Below are 17976 nucleotides of genomic sequence, written 5' to 3'. Positions count from 1 at the left end.
GAGCTTTAAGTATTCAGCAACTTCCTCTTTTGAGGCACTGGCACAAAACGAACTCAAGTTATTCTGACCCAGGCCATTCCCCCTGACCTTTATAAATGATGTTATGGGTTTTGTATTTCTAAGGAGCTAAGTCAGCATTTCCAAAGGCCTTGATAGATATAACTCAGTCTGCCAGACAAGACCTGGGGCCACTCTGGATCAGGGTAATTATACCCCTTCTCAACATAGATCTATCCCAGGCCAGACTTGAACTACTCTCTGGAGGGATGAAGCAGGACAGTATTTTCCAGTCTGTCTTTACCTTAATGTCAGGCCACTTTTGCAAGCTCCTAATCCCAGTTTTTCTTGAAAATACAACATTATCTCTTCATGCAGCTGATCAAAAAACAACTGTGTAAGATACATGTAGAACTATATAAATGGTATGGTATACATTCTGTGCCTTTTGTCCTTAAGCTTATAGTCTGCTTGAAGGTCTAAGATTTACTTGCATAAAACAAATGCTGGTAGCAAAACATAATGTATAATTTTGGGGAAGCAAAATAAGTGACCAGTGATGCATCCTCCAGAAGTCCCCAATTTTTAGAGTACTTCTAATTTTAAATAGTCTATCCAGTTCTGCAATCTCTGAATATATTTAGAAACTACCGTATCTTAGTTTGTCTTTAGCACTGAGGAACAATATATATACAACAGAAAAAACAACAAAAAACCTCTGCTAGACAACATGTCCAGATTTTGAGTTAAAAAAATTGTGGTCACTAGAGCAAAAGTGAATTGGAAAACGGGGAAGTTTTTTGCATGACATGATTTAAAATGGGGGGCCCACTGAGATTTATCAGTTAAGAAAAAATCAAAATTGGAAAAATGAAATTTAAGTACATATCTTTTTGACAAAGGGTTGGTAGTATCTTATATGGCGAAGAGCATAAATATAATAGCTTATTATAATAATTCAAGGTGTTGCTGAACCAGGGGGCAATAATTATTGCCCAAGCCAGAACAAGATGGAAATGGAACGGTCGTATAAACTCAAGGATAACAGCATGGATGTACATTCAAAGATTACACACATAAGAGAGGTCTTTTCAAGCCAAATGTCCCTGGGTGTCTAAAATAGAGCCATAATTAAGCAATAAGACGTGACAGGGAGCACATTTCTCAGTGATTATAGCATGCCTCAAGGGATAATTCACTAGGCCAAAGGTCCATATGAGGAGTGAAATAATAACCTTGCAATGTATAGTATCAAGCTCATAGAGGGAAAAGGAGAAGGAAATGAATGAGGGGAGTTAGAAGAGTCATTTCATGAGCTGTTATTTCAGTTGTTGGGCAATACTGCCATGTGTACTTTGCATGTAGCCATTAGCCGTACCCAGCATCCTGAAACTATTTACACCAGAGCCCTCATCTAATTTAAAACCCTGCAGAATTGTCCATTTCTCATTTTCTTAACCGAGCAGAAACAAGCAGTTAAGTCACAGATTGAAAGTTCATAGCCATATATAAGGAATCCCAGCCTGGTAGAACTTACAGTTGCTTAGACCCGGATTTTTATAACTGAAAAATAATTGAAGCAACCACAAGTTATTTTTATTATCTTGGCTCATTTATCTCATGTACATTTCCCTCAGAAACTACCAATAGCCTTGGCCCCAAGTATCACGTAGATCCAGAAATATGTCCAGCCTTCTAATCTGAGCTTTCCCTTCTCTACTGCTGTGCTACCAGTGGGAGTGAGGGAGAACTCTAGAGCTAGTGACCAACTGAACCCCACAATATGATGGAGGCAGGCCTCCGCAGGATGAGAACTATTCCATCCTCAGTAGCCATAAGGCGGGGAGGGGGCGGGGGCGGATAAACAGTTTCTAAACTGGCATGCCCTGAAAAGCCCAGCAGACAAAGGTAGGTATCTTATTGCCAGATGTCTCTCCATGTTTCTATGATTCTTATCACTTCAGAAGATAGCTACAAATCTGAACCAAAGTCAGAGGGTAAGATTTTTTGTATGTATGAACCTCAGCATCCCCCTATGTCAGTAGATTTTGTCTCAGGCTATCCCCTGGACAAAATTCTAGGCAAGCAATCGTTTATCTTAGATAGCTTAGGCCCTCCTTCTGGTGACCAGTACTCTCACTCTTTCTCTCAAAATCTATTCTTGAGGAACAATCTGAATACAGTTCCTCCAAGATTCTTATGTTGAAATTTAAGCCCCATTGTGATGTTATTAGGAGGTAAGGCCTTCGGGAGGTGATTAGGTGATGAGGGTAGAGTCCTCATGAATGGTATTTGAGTCCTTGTAAGAGATGGCAGAGAAAGGGGAGAAGGGGACGACAGAGGATGAGATGGTTGGATGGCATCACCAACTCAACAGACATGAGTTTGTGCAAGCTCCGGGAGTTGATGATAGGCAGGGAAGCCTGGCATGCTGTAGTCCATGTGGCCGCAAAGAGTCGGACACGACTGAGCAACTGAACTGAACTGAAGAGACAGCAGAAACATCTCTAATCCCTTGCACTATGTGTGGACACAGGAAATCATCTTTGAACCAGGAAGCGGGTCCTCACTAGACCTCAAATCTGCCAACACCTCGATCTTGCAGTTCCCAGACTCTGGAATTTGAGAAGTAAATTTCTATTGTTTATAAGTTATCCCATCTATATACTATTCTGTTAGGTTTTCAGACATTTGGTCCTGTCCAAAGCTTCTATGAGCATTATTTGGTCCATGCCGAATGGTTTTGGATGGAACCAAATATCAAGGACCTTTTGGCATGAACCAAATGTCTTATGAACCAAGTATCTTATGGGCATTCTGGACAGGACCAAATGTCCTGTAATTTTCTGTTACAGCAGCCCTAACAGACTAAGACAAAATTACTTACATCTTGGGGAAACTTTAAGTTGGTAGGTTAGTTTTCCCCAGGGTGTCTGCATTTTAATGAATGGAATATTTTAAAGTAATGTACTTTAATTTGTGTAGTGTAAGTCTTAACCCCCAGCTAAAGGAATTTCAAGCAGCAGAGAGCAGGTGTGAGAATAGTGCTGCTGCCTGGAGAGGACTTGAGGAAATTCTGAAATCAGACCCCACTGTATGAGCTGAGGAATGAGTCCCCAAAGCCTTTATTGCCCATGCTGCAATAATCCTTAGATGAGGAAAATTACCCCAACCTGTCCTCCCCCAACTTCCTATTGCTAATGCAACATTCTATTCAAGAAGAGAAACCAAGGCTGTCATTCAGGCTACATATATCAGTTATCTACATGTATCAGCCAAAAGTTAGTGTCTTAAAACAGCGATTGCTTCTCTTTGCTCATGATTCCGTATGTCAGTACTTTGGTCTAGGCTGTGGAGAGAAGTTTACAGCTATTGCTGGGGAACACTCATCTGGTTGCAGCATTTTGATGACTTTCCTGGGGCTAGATAGTCTAAGAATGCCTCACTCACATTCTGGTTATTGGAAATGCCTAAACCCTGGGCTTTTTTTTTCTCTATTTAGCCTCCTATCCTCAAGAGGGATAGCTTGAAATTATACTCATGAAGGTCCCAGGGGTCCACGATAGCAAGAGCGGAAGCTGCAATACTTGTTGAGACCTACACTTAGTAGTCACACTCATCATCTCTGCTGCATTCTACTGGTCAAAGCAAGTCACTAAATTAGCCCAGATTCAAGTGGTGGCAAAACTGACTCTACATCTTGAAGGGAGGAACAGAAAAGGTATGTTGCACAGGGTCAATCAGATAGGAATGGGAGGAACTGTTGTCACCATCTTTGCAAACAATGTAACACAGTCTGTTCCCCTCACCCCCCATTACTATAATTTTCAATCATTCCACATACAAAATGTACTCACCTCCTCCCCCAAACATCCTCTCCCATTCTGGTTTCAGGCATGGAGTTCAGGATCTTATCATTTGATCAAATGCAGATATGAATGAATATGGGAAGACTGATATATTGAATAATATCCTCCAAACTAAGAAACTTTGAGACCAAGAAATGAAGCAGGCGACTCCACTAAGTGCAAATATGAAGTTTATTGTGGGTATCTTCTACACAGGCAGGATCAGGAGGATGATGATCCAGAGACATTCACAGCCTTCCTCCACACCACCAAAAAGGATACAGGGGAATTTAAAGGGGTCAAAGCCAAAAATAGAATCTGACTACTAGGGAGAAGTATGTCTGTGTTGGCAGGAACCAGGAGGTTTTCCTCCCCCCCAACTCCTGGGGGTCTCATGACCACTAACCATCTCATCTGTGTTAGCAAAATGCATTCTTCCAGTTTTTGTATTAGATGAGGGCAAGAGTAAAAGTTGATAGAGAACTTATCTAACTTGGGTGCATTCCTTTTGAGTTGGCTAAAGCTCAGTCATGCAGAAAGAGGAGAGGGCAGGACTGCAGGTCTAAGATGGAGCTGACAAAATGGAGTCAGTGTGGTTCAGCCACACAGGAGAGGCTTCTCAGGTGTATCCCCCCAGCGTGGCTCCTCACAATCTGAAGACCTATAAACTAAATTGAAAAGTTACCTGTCCTGACTACACATCAACGTACAATGGGGAAACAGGAAGGACAGCTTCAGGAGAAGGCAAGAGTGGGATGATTTGAGAGAATAGCATTGAAACATGTATATTATCATATGTGAAACAGATCTCCAGTCCAGGTTTCGATGCATGAGATGGGGTGCTTAGGGCTGGTGCACTGGGATGACCCAGAGGGATGGGATGGGGAGGGAGGTGGGAGAGGGGTTCAGGATGGGGAACACATGTACACCCATGGCTGATTCATGTCAATGTATGGCAAAACCACTATGATATTGTAAAGTAATTAGCCTCCAACTAAAATAAATAAATTTTTTTAAAAATTAAAAAAAAAAGAAGAAGAAGAACATGAGGCAAATAGAAGGCATTCTGAAACAAAAGGCAAACAGAAGCCCAGGATATGTTGTCAGGTCTCCCTCTTCTGGGACCAGGGAATGTAATGAGAGCCTAGTGCTACTCTCTGGGAGTGGCTCCCTGGTTCACATTCTCAGCTCCACACTTTGAGATCTCTTACATTTTCCGTATGAAATGACCCACATTTGCAAATGAGTAGCTTTCTCGAGCCTGCTTCCTGTTCTTAAGGGTCCGGAAGTCTCTTTTCATTTTGGAAAGTCTTAGTCTCTTTTCGTTCAAACTGGTGGTGATTTTGTCAATTCAATTCTCTTAAACCTTTGTAGGTTTCTCTGAATCTTAGTGGTGATCACTTATAACTCCACAGTCACATTTACAATTATTTCTTATGAAAACCTCTTTGAGGTTTATAAAACCTCTTTTATATATGTTAGGGAGCCAACATAAGCCTCCCAATGCCTCATAAGACCCAGTGCCTCCACTGAGAACTGAACTGTGTCCTTCTGAAATAAGTTATGTTGAAACTCTAACCTCCAATGTAACTGTGTTTGGAGACAGGTCTTATTAGGTGGTGAAAGTGAAAGTGAAAGTGAAGTCCCTCTGTCCTGTCCGACTCTTTATGACCGCATGGACTGTAGCCCACCAGGCTCCTCCGTCCATGGGATTTCCCAGGCAAGAATGCTGGAGTGGGTTGCCATTTCCTTCTCCAGGGGATCTTCCCAACCCAGGGATCAAACCTGGGTCTCCCACATTGCAGGCAGACGCTTTAACCTCTGAGCCACCAGGGAAGCCCAAATGCAAACTCCGAAGAGAAACGCTTTTCCCCTGGGTTTTGAACCGGGGACCTTTTGCGTGTGAGACAAACGTGATAACCACTACACTACAGAAACTTATTAGGTGGTAGCTTAGGTTAAATGAGGTCATAAGGATGGGACCCTGATCTGATCAGAGACAACAGAAAGCCCTCATATTCTCGCGCTGTCTCTTCCTTCCTCTCCTTCACATGAGGACACAGCAGGAAGATGGCCATCTGCAAGCCAGGAAGAGAATGCTCACTAGAAATCATATCAGCTGGAACCTTGATCTTGGTATTCCAGCCTCCAGGGCTATGAGAAATACATTTTTAACATTTGAACCATCTAGCCTGTGGTATTTTGTTATGGCAACCCAAGCTGACTAATACACATTTTGACAGCAAGAAGTGGGATGCTATTACAACAAATTCCATTCCAATAGCTCCAAAACTCTTAACTCATTCCAGCATCTAAAGTCTAAATCCACTGTTATCTAAATATCATCTAAATCAGGTATGGCTTTTAAAACTAAGCATTTAAAAAGGATGAATCTCACTCTACATAAACATGACTCAATAAACAAGACTTTGAGGGAAAATAGTGACTTAAAACAATTGTGTTATTTGTTTTGACCCCATTCTGTGTGTCGTCAATTTGGACGAGGATCAGAGGGCTAGTCCTTATGTTCTATACACAGAATCAGAAGCAAATAAAAATATTATTGTTTTAAATGGATTCAATTTTAGGGATGGTTCTTTATGCAACAATAAACAATTAAGGAACTTCCCCAGTGGTCCAGAAGCTAAGATTCTGAGCTCCCAATGCAGGGGACCTGGGTTTGATCCTTGGTTAGGGAACTAGATCCAACATGCTGCAACCAAGTTTTCATGGTGCAACTAAAAAAAGATCCCACATGCCAGAACGAAGATCAAAGATCCCATGTGCCACAATGAAGACCCAATGCAGCCAAATAAATAAATATTTTTATAAATAAATAAGTAATTGATATGGTGCAGTAGTAGATTGAATCAGGAATTCTTGCTTTTATATGGTGACTTGGTCACTAAGTTGTATCTGGCTCTTGCGAACCCATGGACTGTAGTCCACCAGGATCTTATGTCCCTGCAATTTCCCAGGCAAGAATACTAGAGTGAGTTGCCATTTCCTTCTCCAGGGGATCTTCGCAACCCAGATATTAAACCCAGGTCTCCTGCATTGCAAGCAGATTCTTTATCACTGAGCCACCAGGGAAGCCTTGCTTTTATATGAGACAACAAAATACAAGTTGGCCATGAGGAAGGTCAGCATCCCTTAGGGTGATTAGTGTGCCAAATCTAAATGATGCCTAAACCACTACATCATTTCCTTTGTTTGGGAAAGCATGCAGTGCAGAGTGCAAAGAAAGAATTGTGGGTCAAGTTCAGATTGTTACCTGAAGGGAAGCTGAGCTACTTTCCCAGAGTTGACTTTACATGTTTCAGGGTCTGGTTGTTACACGTCCAGGTTGGCATCCTCTAAGTTGTATATGGTGCCACTTGTCCTTCAAACTCAATCCATGTGGATTATATCTTCAGGATCCCTTGGACCAGACTGTGGAATTCTTCCCTGTCTGCCTCCCTCTTGACTGCTTCTATGCCTTTCTCAGGACCTAAGAAAATATGAGGCTCACAGTGTCTTTGCCACTCTAGGGCCGTGGAAAATTCTCTGAGGCGACCCATACTCTTTTGCTTTAGATGTTCCAGGTAGTGTCTCTGGTACAAAGCTGTGGAGAGGGGATCTTGGAAGTTTGCCATCATTTGGCTTGCAACATGGAAATAAGGCATAAGCCTCTTTGTTCTCAGAACCTCATGCTCAAGTCAGGGTTCAGCCTGACTGTGGAGGACGTAAGAATAGAGTGCAAGATTCTCTTTCCGGGACTCACCAGCATCTCACCCTTTAGAAAAGCTTTAGAAAACTTGTCTCCCAGCCAGGGGAATTTTTATTTTACGTGGGCAGAAAAAAATTGGCTCATGTTGATCAAATATTCTTCCAAATCTTTTTTGTCTGAAGCCTGAAGCTCAGCTTTTTAAACTCAAAAGCCAAGCATTTGGCTCTTTTGTTCTCTGGTTCTGCTGTGACAACCCTCCCTTGAGGCAAGGAATGACTCACAGTCTAGCTGCCCCGGTGGGGGAGGGTCAAGGGTAACAGGAAATCACGGGGAAAAACACATTTGTTAATACATAAAAATATTATCTCGCTACACTAAGATTCCTATTCTCTCTCTTATTCTTTGTTAAATGATGAACCGGTCTTTTGTCTTCCTCCTTTCTTAGTCTTCTGCATTAGAGAGGGTTCTTTGGGATGTAAGTAATACAGATCAACTCCTTCTTGCCCACTGGCTCCCTGAAAATGAAATGCAGGTGCTGGGAGTAATGGAGAAGAGCTGAAGACTGAGACAGAAATGTAATCACGCTCCACAAATGCACCAAGGACCTAGATTTCTATTATAAGCCATCTTTCTCTGTTTTCACGTTGCCACTGTTTACTCCATGGCTTTCTCTGGCCCTGAATCTGAATTCTTCCCTGCTACTGTGCTGAAACTGAAATCTTCTTGTTCTAATATACGAATTCTAAGGGAACTGACTGATCAGTGTGGTCAATGATCAAGCAACAATAGCTGAGAGAGTACTTGTACAGAAGAACAAAATCTCATTTTACAAAAAGACAGCCAAAGTGCCCACTTCCAATGGAAGAAAGGAAAATTCTTGAAAAAGAGGAGGTTGGACAGATAACTCTTCAGATGTCTAGTTTACTGCTCCCTGGGTGGAATGACTTCACCTTTATCTTGGCAGCTTATCTGTATCTATCATGTAGTACCTACCAGACTGCTTATTTCATAGCCATTTAGGGGTATGTCTAGCTTCTGTTTGGGGGCTTCCCAGGTGATGCAGTGGTAAAGAATACACCCGCCAATGCAGGAGATGCTAGAGATTCGGGTTCGATGTCTGGGTTGGGAAGATCCACTGGAGTAGGAAATAGCAACCCACTCTACTGTTCTTGTCTGGAAAATCCCACACATAGAGGAGCCTGGCATGTTACAGTCCATGAGATCTCGAAGAGTCGGACACAACTGAGCACACACACATACACACACACACACACACACGCAGTCTCTCTGTCTTCTATTTGGACCAGCAACTGTGGGCAAGAATTGGTTTCTCTTCCCAACAAAGGCAAACACCGTGTCCTACAGAATATAGGATTCCAAAGCATCCACTGAAGAATTAAATGAATCAATGAATGGGAACAAAGGAAAGAGTTAATTGAATCAATAAGCCCCCTCCTTCCCAAATCAATGGGTATTACAAGAGGAGAAATATAAGGCATTAATATGATAGATGTATTTTTGAAAAAAAAATCCAGATACCTTCTATTACATGCTACAATTTTCTTTGGGCAGGGAAAGAGTTAAGCGGTTTTGCACCGTGTTCATGGACTTCTGACATGATATAAAACACTACAATTTTGGCTTTTCCATTTTAGCTGACATAGTTTAAGTTGATGAATATTTTGATTTGTGCCAGTCTCAGGCAGTTTTAAATGCTATCCCTGCAGGAGTCAAGAAGTCCAGTCATAATCATAACAATATGCCTGTCAGTCAAAAGCACCGGAAGATTGTTTAGGTGCAAAGAAAGCGTTTTCCCCTGAAAGGAAACAGGGCAATTGAAATCACCTACTTTTCAAGGCATTGAAGTCAAAACTGTTACCAGCTTCATGGTGTGAAAATCTAGGTCTCGGCACCCCCTTGGTCAGATTCCAGTATGTCCTGGGGCTATCCAGCCAAAAACAAGTTACAGTCTAAAGTTCAGAAGAAATTAGACGAAAGGGAAAGCACAGCGATCAAGGTTGATTTCCGCATCATTATTTGCAGGTCACCATTTCAGCAGGGAGTATATAATGAATTCCCTTCCATCTCTGCAGTCAATGCACCTTGGGATAGATTTGCAGAGCCAACTAAATAGCTAAATCAGAGAATTCATGCAATTACACGAAATCTGGGCAGAAGAAAGTGATTTTTTTTTTTCCTGAGCTGACCAAGCACATAATACTTGATAAAGTTGACCTAAAGTTTATACCATAGGAACTGTTTGCATTAGAGCAGGTAAAATTAAAACATCCACATAGTATTGGGTTCATTAGGAAAAGGGGAAAAGCCAGAGACCAGTGTGGGAGAAAGAAAGGAGAAATGAACATCCTGAAGAAAAAGATTTCAGAATTGGAGGCAGCCCAGAATTATTCAGATCTTTGGGTATGTTGATGTCAGGACCTTCTTTTTTCAAAGTTAGTGTGACCTTAGCCATTCCAGCTGCTCAACAAATTTGCTCAGCAACTTTGCCCTACCAGAGTAAAATTAAAAAGCAAATCTGATATGCCCCTTCTAATTTTATTGCATCCATAGCAGCTTTTACATGGAAATGAACTGGTTAAATAAAAAGTTACTATAATAGAAAGAACACCTTTCACCCCCAAAGAATTCCATATACCCCATGCTGATATCAAAAGAATCTCCTCATGGGAAAGAGCAATGTGGAAAGCAGAGGGGAATGAAAATCTGGTGTTCAGAGTCCACTGGGAGCTTCAGACAAATATGAAACAATGACTTCATGTAGTAGATAAATTTCTCACATTCTTCAACCAGTTTTATTGGCTAAATACGCATGTATCCAGTTATATGAACACCAAGCCCTCTCAAGGAAGAATCTGAGTGGGTATTAAAAAATATGTCCTGGATAGGAGTCTAATCATGGGCTAACCCTTTGTCCAGAAATTAATAAATGTTCCTATTAGTTGGTCATTGTTGAAGTCACCTAAAAAACTGTCTATGATTTCCCCCTATCTCACTGACAAAGAAATGATAACTTTGAAAAGGTAAAAAATCTTTTAGCAGTAATGGAGCTAGAGGACGTACACTGTGGCTCTGTCTCTTTAGCTTTGTTTCCAAACTCTTCCCAATGAGACTCTTTCATTTCATTTAGGCCATTTCTACTCTTCTGAAACAAGGTCATGCACACATGTGCCTCTGTACCTTCATGTCCTCTGTTTCCTCTCTTTTCTCTCACCTAAGCTCTGTCTTCCCATCCTTCAGACTGGATGCGTCTATGAAATTCTCATGGGCTGCTCCAGGCTTTCCCAGGTCTCTCTCATCTAGATTATTCTCAGTTGGTTCTTAGCCTAGTTGGTACTAACCCTGCTATATCTCATATGATTTCATTCGCCTCTGAAAGCCAGGAGGGAACATAGAAAGTGCACAGGCTTTGGAATCAAATAGACTTAGTTGGAGATTTGGGATCTTTCCCTAATAAACTGGTAATCTGACCTCTCTGAAGTTTTGTTTACTCGTGTGTAATCTGGAAATAATATCTCTCTTACAGAGTTCTTAGGAACATCAGATAGAGTCACATATATGGAGTGAAAGTGAAAGTCACTCAGACATATCTGACTTTTTGCAACGCCATGGACTGTAGCCCGCCAGACTCCCTTGTCCATGGAATTCTCCAGGCAAGAATACTGAGTGGGTAGCCATTCCCTTTTCCAGGGGATCTTCCCAACTCAGGGATCGAACCTGGGTTTCTTGCATTGAACAGGTATATTCTTTACTATCTCAGCCACCAGGAAAGCCCAACTGGTCCCTTATACTACAAAGTAAGTCAGATCTTTGTCTCTTTTGTTCCTTGCTTTGTCTCTGGCACCCAGAAGACTTCCAAGCACAGAGACGGTGCTCAAATAATGTTTATTAAGTGAATGAATAATCAGTGTGCAATAAGCATTGGCTCTCAACAATTTTTCTCTCCTCCACTAGCCTGGTGGACAAGGCTTGTGACTGTATCTCTTGGTATACTCACTGAAGGAGCTCTCCTCAGTTTGCTTCTCAGTTCTTGGTCTCCCTATTTATTAGATGACTCTCAATGGCCCATAATGATCCATTTGTAATGGTGGTTAACCCATTTGTATATGGACTTCAGTGCTACTCTCCACTGATGGAAGCAGTAACAGATTAAAAATAATAACCATCTTGGAAAAAATCATGAGAGCCAGAAGACATTTGACAAATATGTACCATGTATTAACCTTTTCCACCTGTCCAGCATGCCAAGAAATATACCATGAAAGTCAAAAAAACAACAACAAAAGTATTGTAAGAGGAAAGAAGGAAGGGGAAGAGAGAAGGAAAGAGGAAGGTAGAGAGGAAGGAAGATAAAGAAAGAGAGAAAAAAAAGTGTGTGTGTTGGGGGAAATGCCATGAGCATTTTGCTGTTGCCTCAAGGCTGCGTGTCTTATGTTTGTTCCCAGGCCTCTCGTGATCATTCTGGCTCAGGCTGGGAACAGCTTCAGAAGAGTTTTAAAGTCCCAAAAGGCTAGTGGTATTTAGAGTCCAGAAATCTCATAGTATACTCTCTTCTTCAAAGAGCATGCCAAGCCACCATACATACATCAGAGACACTCCCTGTGTCTCTCAGAATAAGAACCTAGATCTATGATCCTAGAAGATCTCTTCCTGATTTTAACCCAAGGACTTCTCCACAGTTTTTTAAATCAGCCTGGGCTCTGAAGTCATACACTGGAGAGACAGTTTAGAGCAGTTAAGACAGGCTTTCCCTTGGCATAATGGAAACCACATGCACTATTATGGATTTCTAATGCGCCATTGAGGTGGGTACACGTTGCTTTGAAGAAAAGGAAGCCATTTCCAACTACATTTCTTCTGATTTATGCCTGAGCCCCAGAAGGTCCAGACAGGTTGGAAAAGATCTGGTAACTAGAGAAGTGACAGGGGGTGAGAAAGTATACTTTGTAGAAGACTGCAAACTTGACTCTCACTTTAAATCCTTGCCTTGGGCAATGTGTGCATTTCAGAGTTTAAATCATGTTAGTAGTTTAAGTCCAATTGAGGGTGAAGGACTACATAGCCCTATGAATTAGGACTGGATTGTGTTGGTAAAAACATTTTCTAAGTTGGCCAAACATAAATCAGTCCTAACAAGGCACCTGTGATTACAAGTAGGTCTAATGCCCTTCCACATTATCCACCCGTTCTTATTTCTCTTCTATTCACATTTTTTTTCCCAACCAGGAAAGTGGAAAGAAAAAAAACAGGCTGTACTCAGCCTCAAAAGAGAATAGAAGAGTCTAGAATGACTCAAGTCCAGAGTACAGGTCACAGGTGACTGCACGTGTCTTAACAAGGGGGCCAGGACCAGGTAGAAAAGGACACAGGAAAGCTTTTCTTCAGACAGTGGGTCATGGAAGTCCTAGATTCCAGCATCGTGTCCAAGAGCTGACATCAGCTATCACCTGGTAGCTGGCGCCCCACACTGCTGTTCTGGGGGGGCTTCCAAGATGGGACACACAAGCCTCATCTCTCTCCTTCTCTTACTCTTTGACCTCTAGTCTTTTGGTCCAGGAGATTCTAGCTACCCATCTTTTCAGGTGACTCTTGTTTATCCATGGATCCTCATATTTGTTTTCCTATTAAATCATGAGTTTTGACCTTAGTATATTTTTCTCATGATTCTTTTTTCTTTATTGCTATCTGATTAACAATGGTCTCATCATTGATCAATGCTTTATTTCCATTAGCAAATGACTTTCTTCTTCAAGTTGCATCAGGAACAGAACCATAACACTGAAAAAAAGACAACAGGGTTATTTTGTCCTCTTTCCTACATGGTAAACTGGTCAAATAGGTTTGAAAGTTTTTGTTCACCAAATTCAGTGGTCTTGGGAGTATGTGTGTCTATTTTCAGTCTTTCATCTATTTTTAAAATTTGATTTAAATTATCTCCCCATATGTTATATGCCATTCATAAACATTTTTATAAGTAAAATCTTCTTACTTTTATTATTTGTAACTCATCACAGGTAATTCATTTTTCCAGTTGACTGATGTTATTTTAATATTCCATAGCAACTCCTGCTCAAGTTAGTTACTGAGTTCTGAGATCTGATGTAAAACAATTATGTTGTTTGTGAGCATCATACAATCAAGGTAGTTAATTGGTTGAAATTTCTTGAGTTCTCCTGAGTCACATCACTAGGAGGAAAACAGATTATGGCCTCATCTTCAGAAAATTAATTTATTCTGCACTATATATTTTAGATCAGTCAGTTCAATTGCTCAGTCATGTCCAGCTCTTTGTGACCCCATGGACTGCAGTACACCAGGCTTCCCTGTCCATCACCAACTCCTGGAGCTTGCTCAAACTCATGTCCATTGAGTCAGTGATGCCATTCAACCATCTCAACCTCTGTCATCCCCTTCTCCTCCTGCCTTCAATCTTTCCCAGCATCAGGGTCTTTTCCAAAGAGTCAGTTCTTTGCATCAGGTGGCCAAAGTATTGGAGCTTCAGCATCAGTTCAATTCAGTTCAGTTCAGTCGCTCAGTCATGTTCGATTCTTTGCAACCACTTGGACTGCAGCACGCCAGGCTTCCCTGTCCATCACCAACTCCCAGAACTCACTCAAACTCATGTCCATCAAGTCAGTGATCCATCCAACCATCTCATCCTCTGTTGTTCTCTTCTCCTCCCACCTTCAATCCTTCCCAGCAACAGGGTCTATTCTAGTAAGTCAGTTCTTCATATCAGGTGGCCAAAGTATTGCAATTTTAGCTTCCAATGAATATTCAGGACTGATTTCCTTTACGATTGACTGGTTTCATCTCCTTGCAGTCCAAGGGACTCTCAAGAGTCTTCACCAACACCACAGTTCAAAAGCATCAATTCTTCAGTGCTCAGCTTTCTTTAAGGTCCAGCTCTCACATCCATATGTGACTACTGGAAAAACCATAGCTTTGACTGGATGGACCTTTGTTGGCAAAGTAACGTCTCTGCTTTTTAATATGCTGTCTAGGTTGGTCATAGCTTTTCTTCCAAGGAGCAAGCGTCTTTTAATTTCATGGCTGCAGTCACCATCTGCAGTGATTTTGGAGCCCAAGAAAACAAAGTCTGTCACTATTTCTGTTGTTTCCCCATCTATTTGCCATGAAGTGATGAGACCGGATCCCATGATCTTAGTTTTTTGAATGTTGAGTTTTAAGCCAACTTTTTCACTTTCTTCTTTTACTTTCCTTAAGAGGTTCTTCAGTTCCTCTTCACTTTCTGCCATACGGGTGGTGTCATCTACATATCTGAGGCTATTGATATTTCTCCTGGCAATCTTGATTCCAGCTTGTGCTTCATCCAGCTCATCATTTTGCATGATATATTTTATATAGTGCACCAAAGTTTCCATTTATTTACTAAATAAATGACAAGGTTTAATTTGTCAAACTCTTGAAATCCTCCACATGTATATGTTCATTTAAAATTATCACATTTCAAAATCAAGCTTACATGAACAAGGTACCCAAGTGCTATGTCTAGCAACATGGCAGTTAATTTATTGTTATATCCATTCTAATATTAGCCACATAGAAAAAAATGAAAAGAAGTTCAGAAAAATTAAGTAACCCATCCAAAATCACATAGTTCTGGTATAAAGGACTCAGGATTTAAACTTATGTCTGTCTGATTCTAATGCCCTGCTATCTCTTAAATAGATTGTTACATGAAAAATTATAGCTGTTTATAGCCATACAGAACTTCAGAGGTCTCAGATACTGATTTCCTTGGATAATCCTAACAATCAGTTAAGACTGACAAATCAAATGTGATTTCTGTTTTATAGCTGAGGAAATGGAGGATCAAGAGGTTATGGAATTTATCAAAGACCCCAGTCTCCTGATTCCTACTCTGGTGCTTTTTTAAGGACATGCTACTGTCTCCTGAAGTTTTCTTCTGGGCATACCCTTTGCCTCTGTCCCTACTTCTCCCTGCAGTGTTTGTGAGCCCACAGTGGATGATGAAGATGGGGATAATCACATTGATGAGGAGGAGGAATAATGCCCTGCTACACGCTCAAAGAAGCTGTGCATATTTTTTTTCCTATGGAAAGTTATATAATTGCCCCCACCTTATGATTATATATGGTTTCTTTTTTTGTCTGATTAACAGATGTACTCTTCAGGGTAAATGAACAAAGATGAATAAATGTTAGGTCTCAAAATTATGTGCTTCATATAGTTTAGGGTGTGGTGGAAGACTAAAGCCTGTTTAGATTTCTCAGAAGAGGAGATGATTTCAAGAGGTTTAATCAAGATTTAAACTAAGAGATTTAATCCACTAGAGTGATCTCCTTTGAGAGATTTCATTCTTTGAACATATAATTCATGAATACCTACCATATAATAAGGGTTATGATACTGGAGATATATCAGTGAAAATCAACAAAATTTGATCTCCAGATTGAATAAAAGAAAGTATACTGATATGTGGGGAAGGGATAGGTGAAAGAAGGGACAATAAATAAACAGCAATGCACAATATCCAATTTTTACTTGTGCATATCCATAATAATATATATACAAATATCTTTCACAGTTGAATATCAACTAGAATAAAGCAGTAGTAGTTGCTCTACTGACAACATACATGTTGAATCTTAAACCTTCTGTCATGTAGATATTCTGAAATTATTTTGTTATTATTCATTATTTTTATCTTAAAATAATCATCCTTACTCTATCTACTCAAAGAAAGAATTAAAGGGGAAAAAATCATAAGATCCCAAAACAGAAATTGGATGAGTCTAGCTGGTATGGACTTTTGAGCTATTTTAACTAAGTTATGGGGAATATGTTTATAATGACAATTATAGTTATACTGCCCTTTTTGGTGACATTTATGCTGATCAACTGGGCAGACCCTTCAGTTGTTCTCGGACTTAGAAATTGTGACATAGATAATTAAAATTTTAAGGAAAATAGTCATTGATTCTGCCCTGTCTTATTGATTTTTTTCTTTCCTGTAGTCACTTTGTTTCTTAAGCTTAATAATTACTAGTAATTTCCCAAGCATAATTTGAGAGTATCTGGAAGCTGCCTTTCATTATAAATAGAGGACTAATGATAAGAAGCTCTACACTTAGAACCTAGTATCTTTTCAAGGGCCAAGTTCTCTATCTCGTTTTGCCCAGAGATATATTCTAAGGAGCATTTAGCTTTGAGTATATAATTTTAAAGATTGAGACAAGAAAGCTTGATGTCATGGTGTTGTCTGGTCACTTCTAAGGGCTAATATGAATATAGTTTTAATTGAATACTATTTCTCTGGGACTTGTTACATACTTTCTTTAAAGATGAAGAAAAGAAGTACCTCATGTCTTATATAATCATCAACATAGCACAACGAAAACTGCTAATATAAATAACCTAGGAAACCTAATTTCCATTCCTAAGACACCTCAGCTTCCTTTGAAGAGCGGCAAAATGGATGCCCAAATATAAATAAACTAAAATAAAAACCAATTCACCCTGAGGGATGGGATTGTTTAGCTCACACAGTGGAATGAAAAGTGGTTTTTGTTTGTTTGAGTCTGTTTAGTTTGTTTTATTGTTATGGTTTTAACTTCCCCATGGTTAGGACTCAAGTAATTTTCTTTTCTATTATAAGTTGCTGGCAGGCTGGTCATGATTTGATCTCATTCTAATGTTTAGAGAAAATGATCTTCCTGTTCCATATTCAAAGATAAAAATATCTCCCAGCTAAAGAGATTATCAATGCCAGAGCCAGGTCCCTTTTCAGGAATTTCCTTCCTGGACTTGGCACTTCAACTTCCGAATTAATAATTGTGTTTTGGCTTTTCCGAAATGAAAATGTTTACCAATGGGGTTTGATTTTATGGCATTGCATCTCCTTCTTTGGCCTGCTGGGGTAGCTACATCAGACGGGGTGGTGAGGAGCAGTGGAAAAGCCAGGAGGAAACCTCTGTAGTCAGAGAAGAAGGGAAGAGTGAACAAGAAAGAGAAACAAGTTCTGACTATTTGACAAGCACACAGGAATTTCAACACAGGCCACAAGGCCGAGCATCCAAACAGAGAGGAAACGTCTATCAGATGAAACACCCACACTTTGATCTTTCTTAGAATGTAGCTCTTTTTGGCAAAAAAAGCTTTCTCCTCTACTCTCATTACAGAAGGGAACTTGTCCTTGCCAATCAATAAGGATAAAACAATAACAAGAATGTTAACATTTCCCAAGAGGAAAACAGTGTTGGGAACTGTGCATGCTATCTGCTCTTGGCTTGGTTTCATATTTTAAAGGGGATTTGGCAAAATAACTAACTGCTTCTGTCTACCTTCCTTCTATCCTACCCAAACCCTATGCAGCTTGATAAACTGATGTCGGAGGAATTTGGCAGGGTCCTTCATGAT

This window comes from Cervus canadensis, chromosome 13, assembly GCF_019320065.1.
Source record: "Cervus canadensis isolate Bull #8, Minnesota chromosome 13, ASM1932006v1, whole genome shotgun sequence".
Lineage (NCBI taxonomy): Eukaryota > Metazoa > Chordata > Mammalia > Artiodactyla > Cervidae > Cervus > Cervus canadensis.
Note: the sequence above shows the minus strand (reverse complement) of the source record.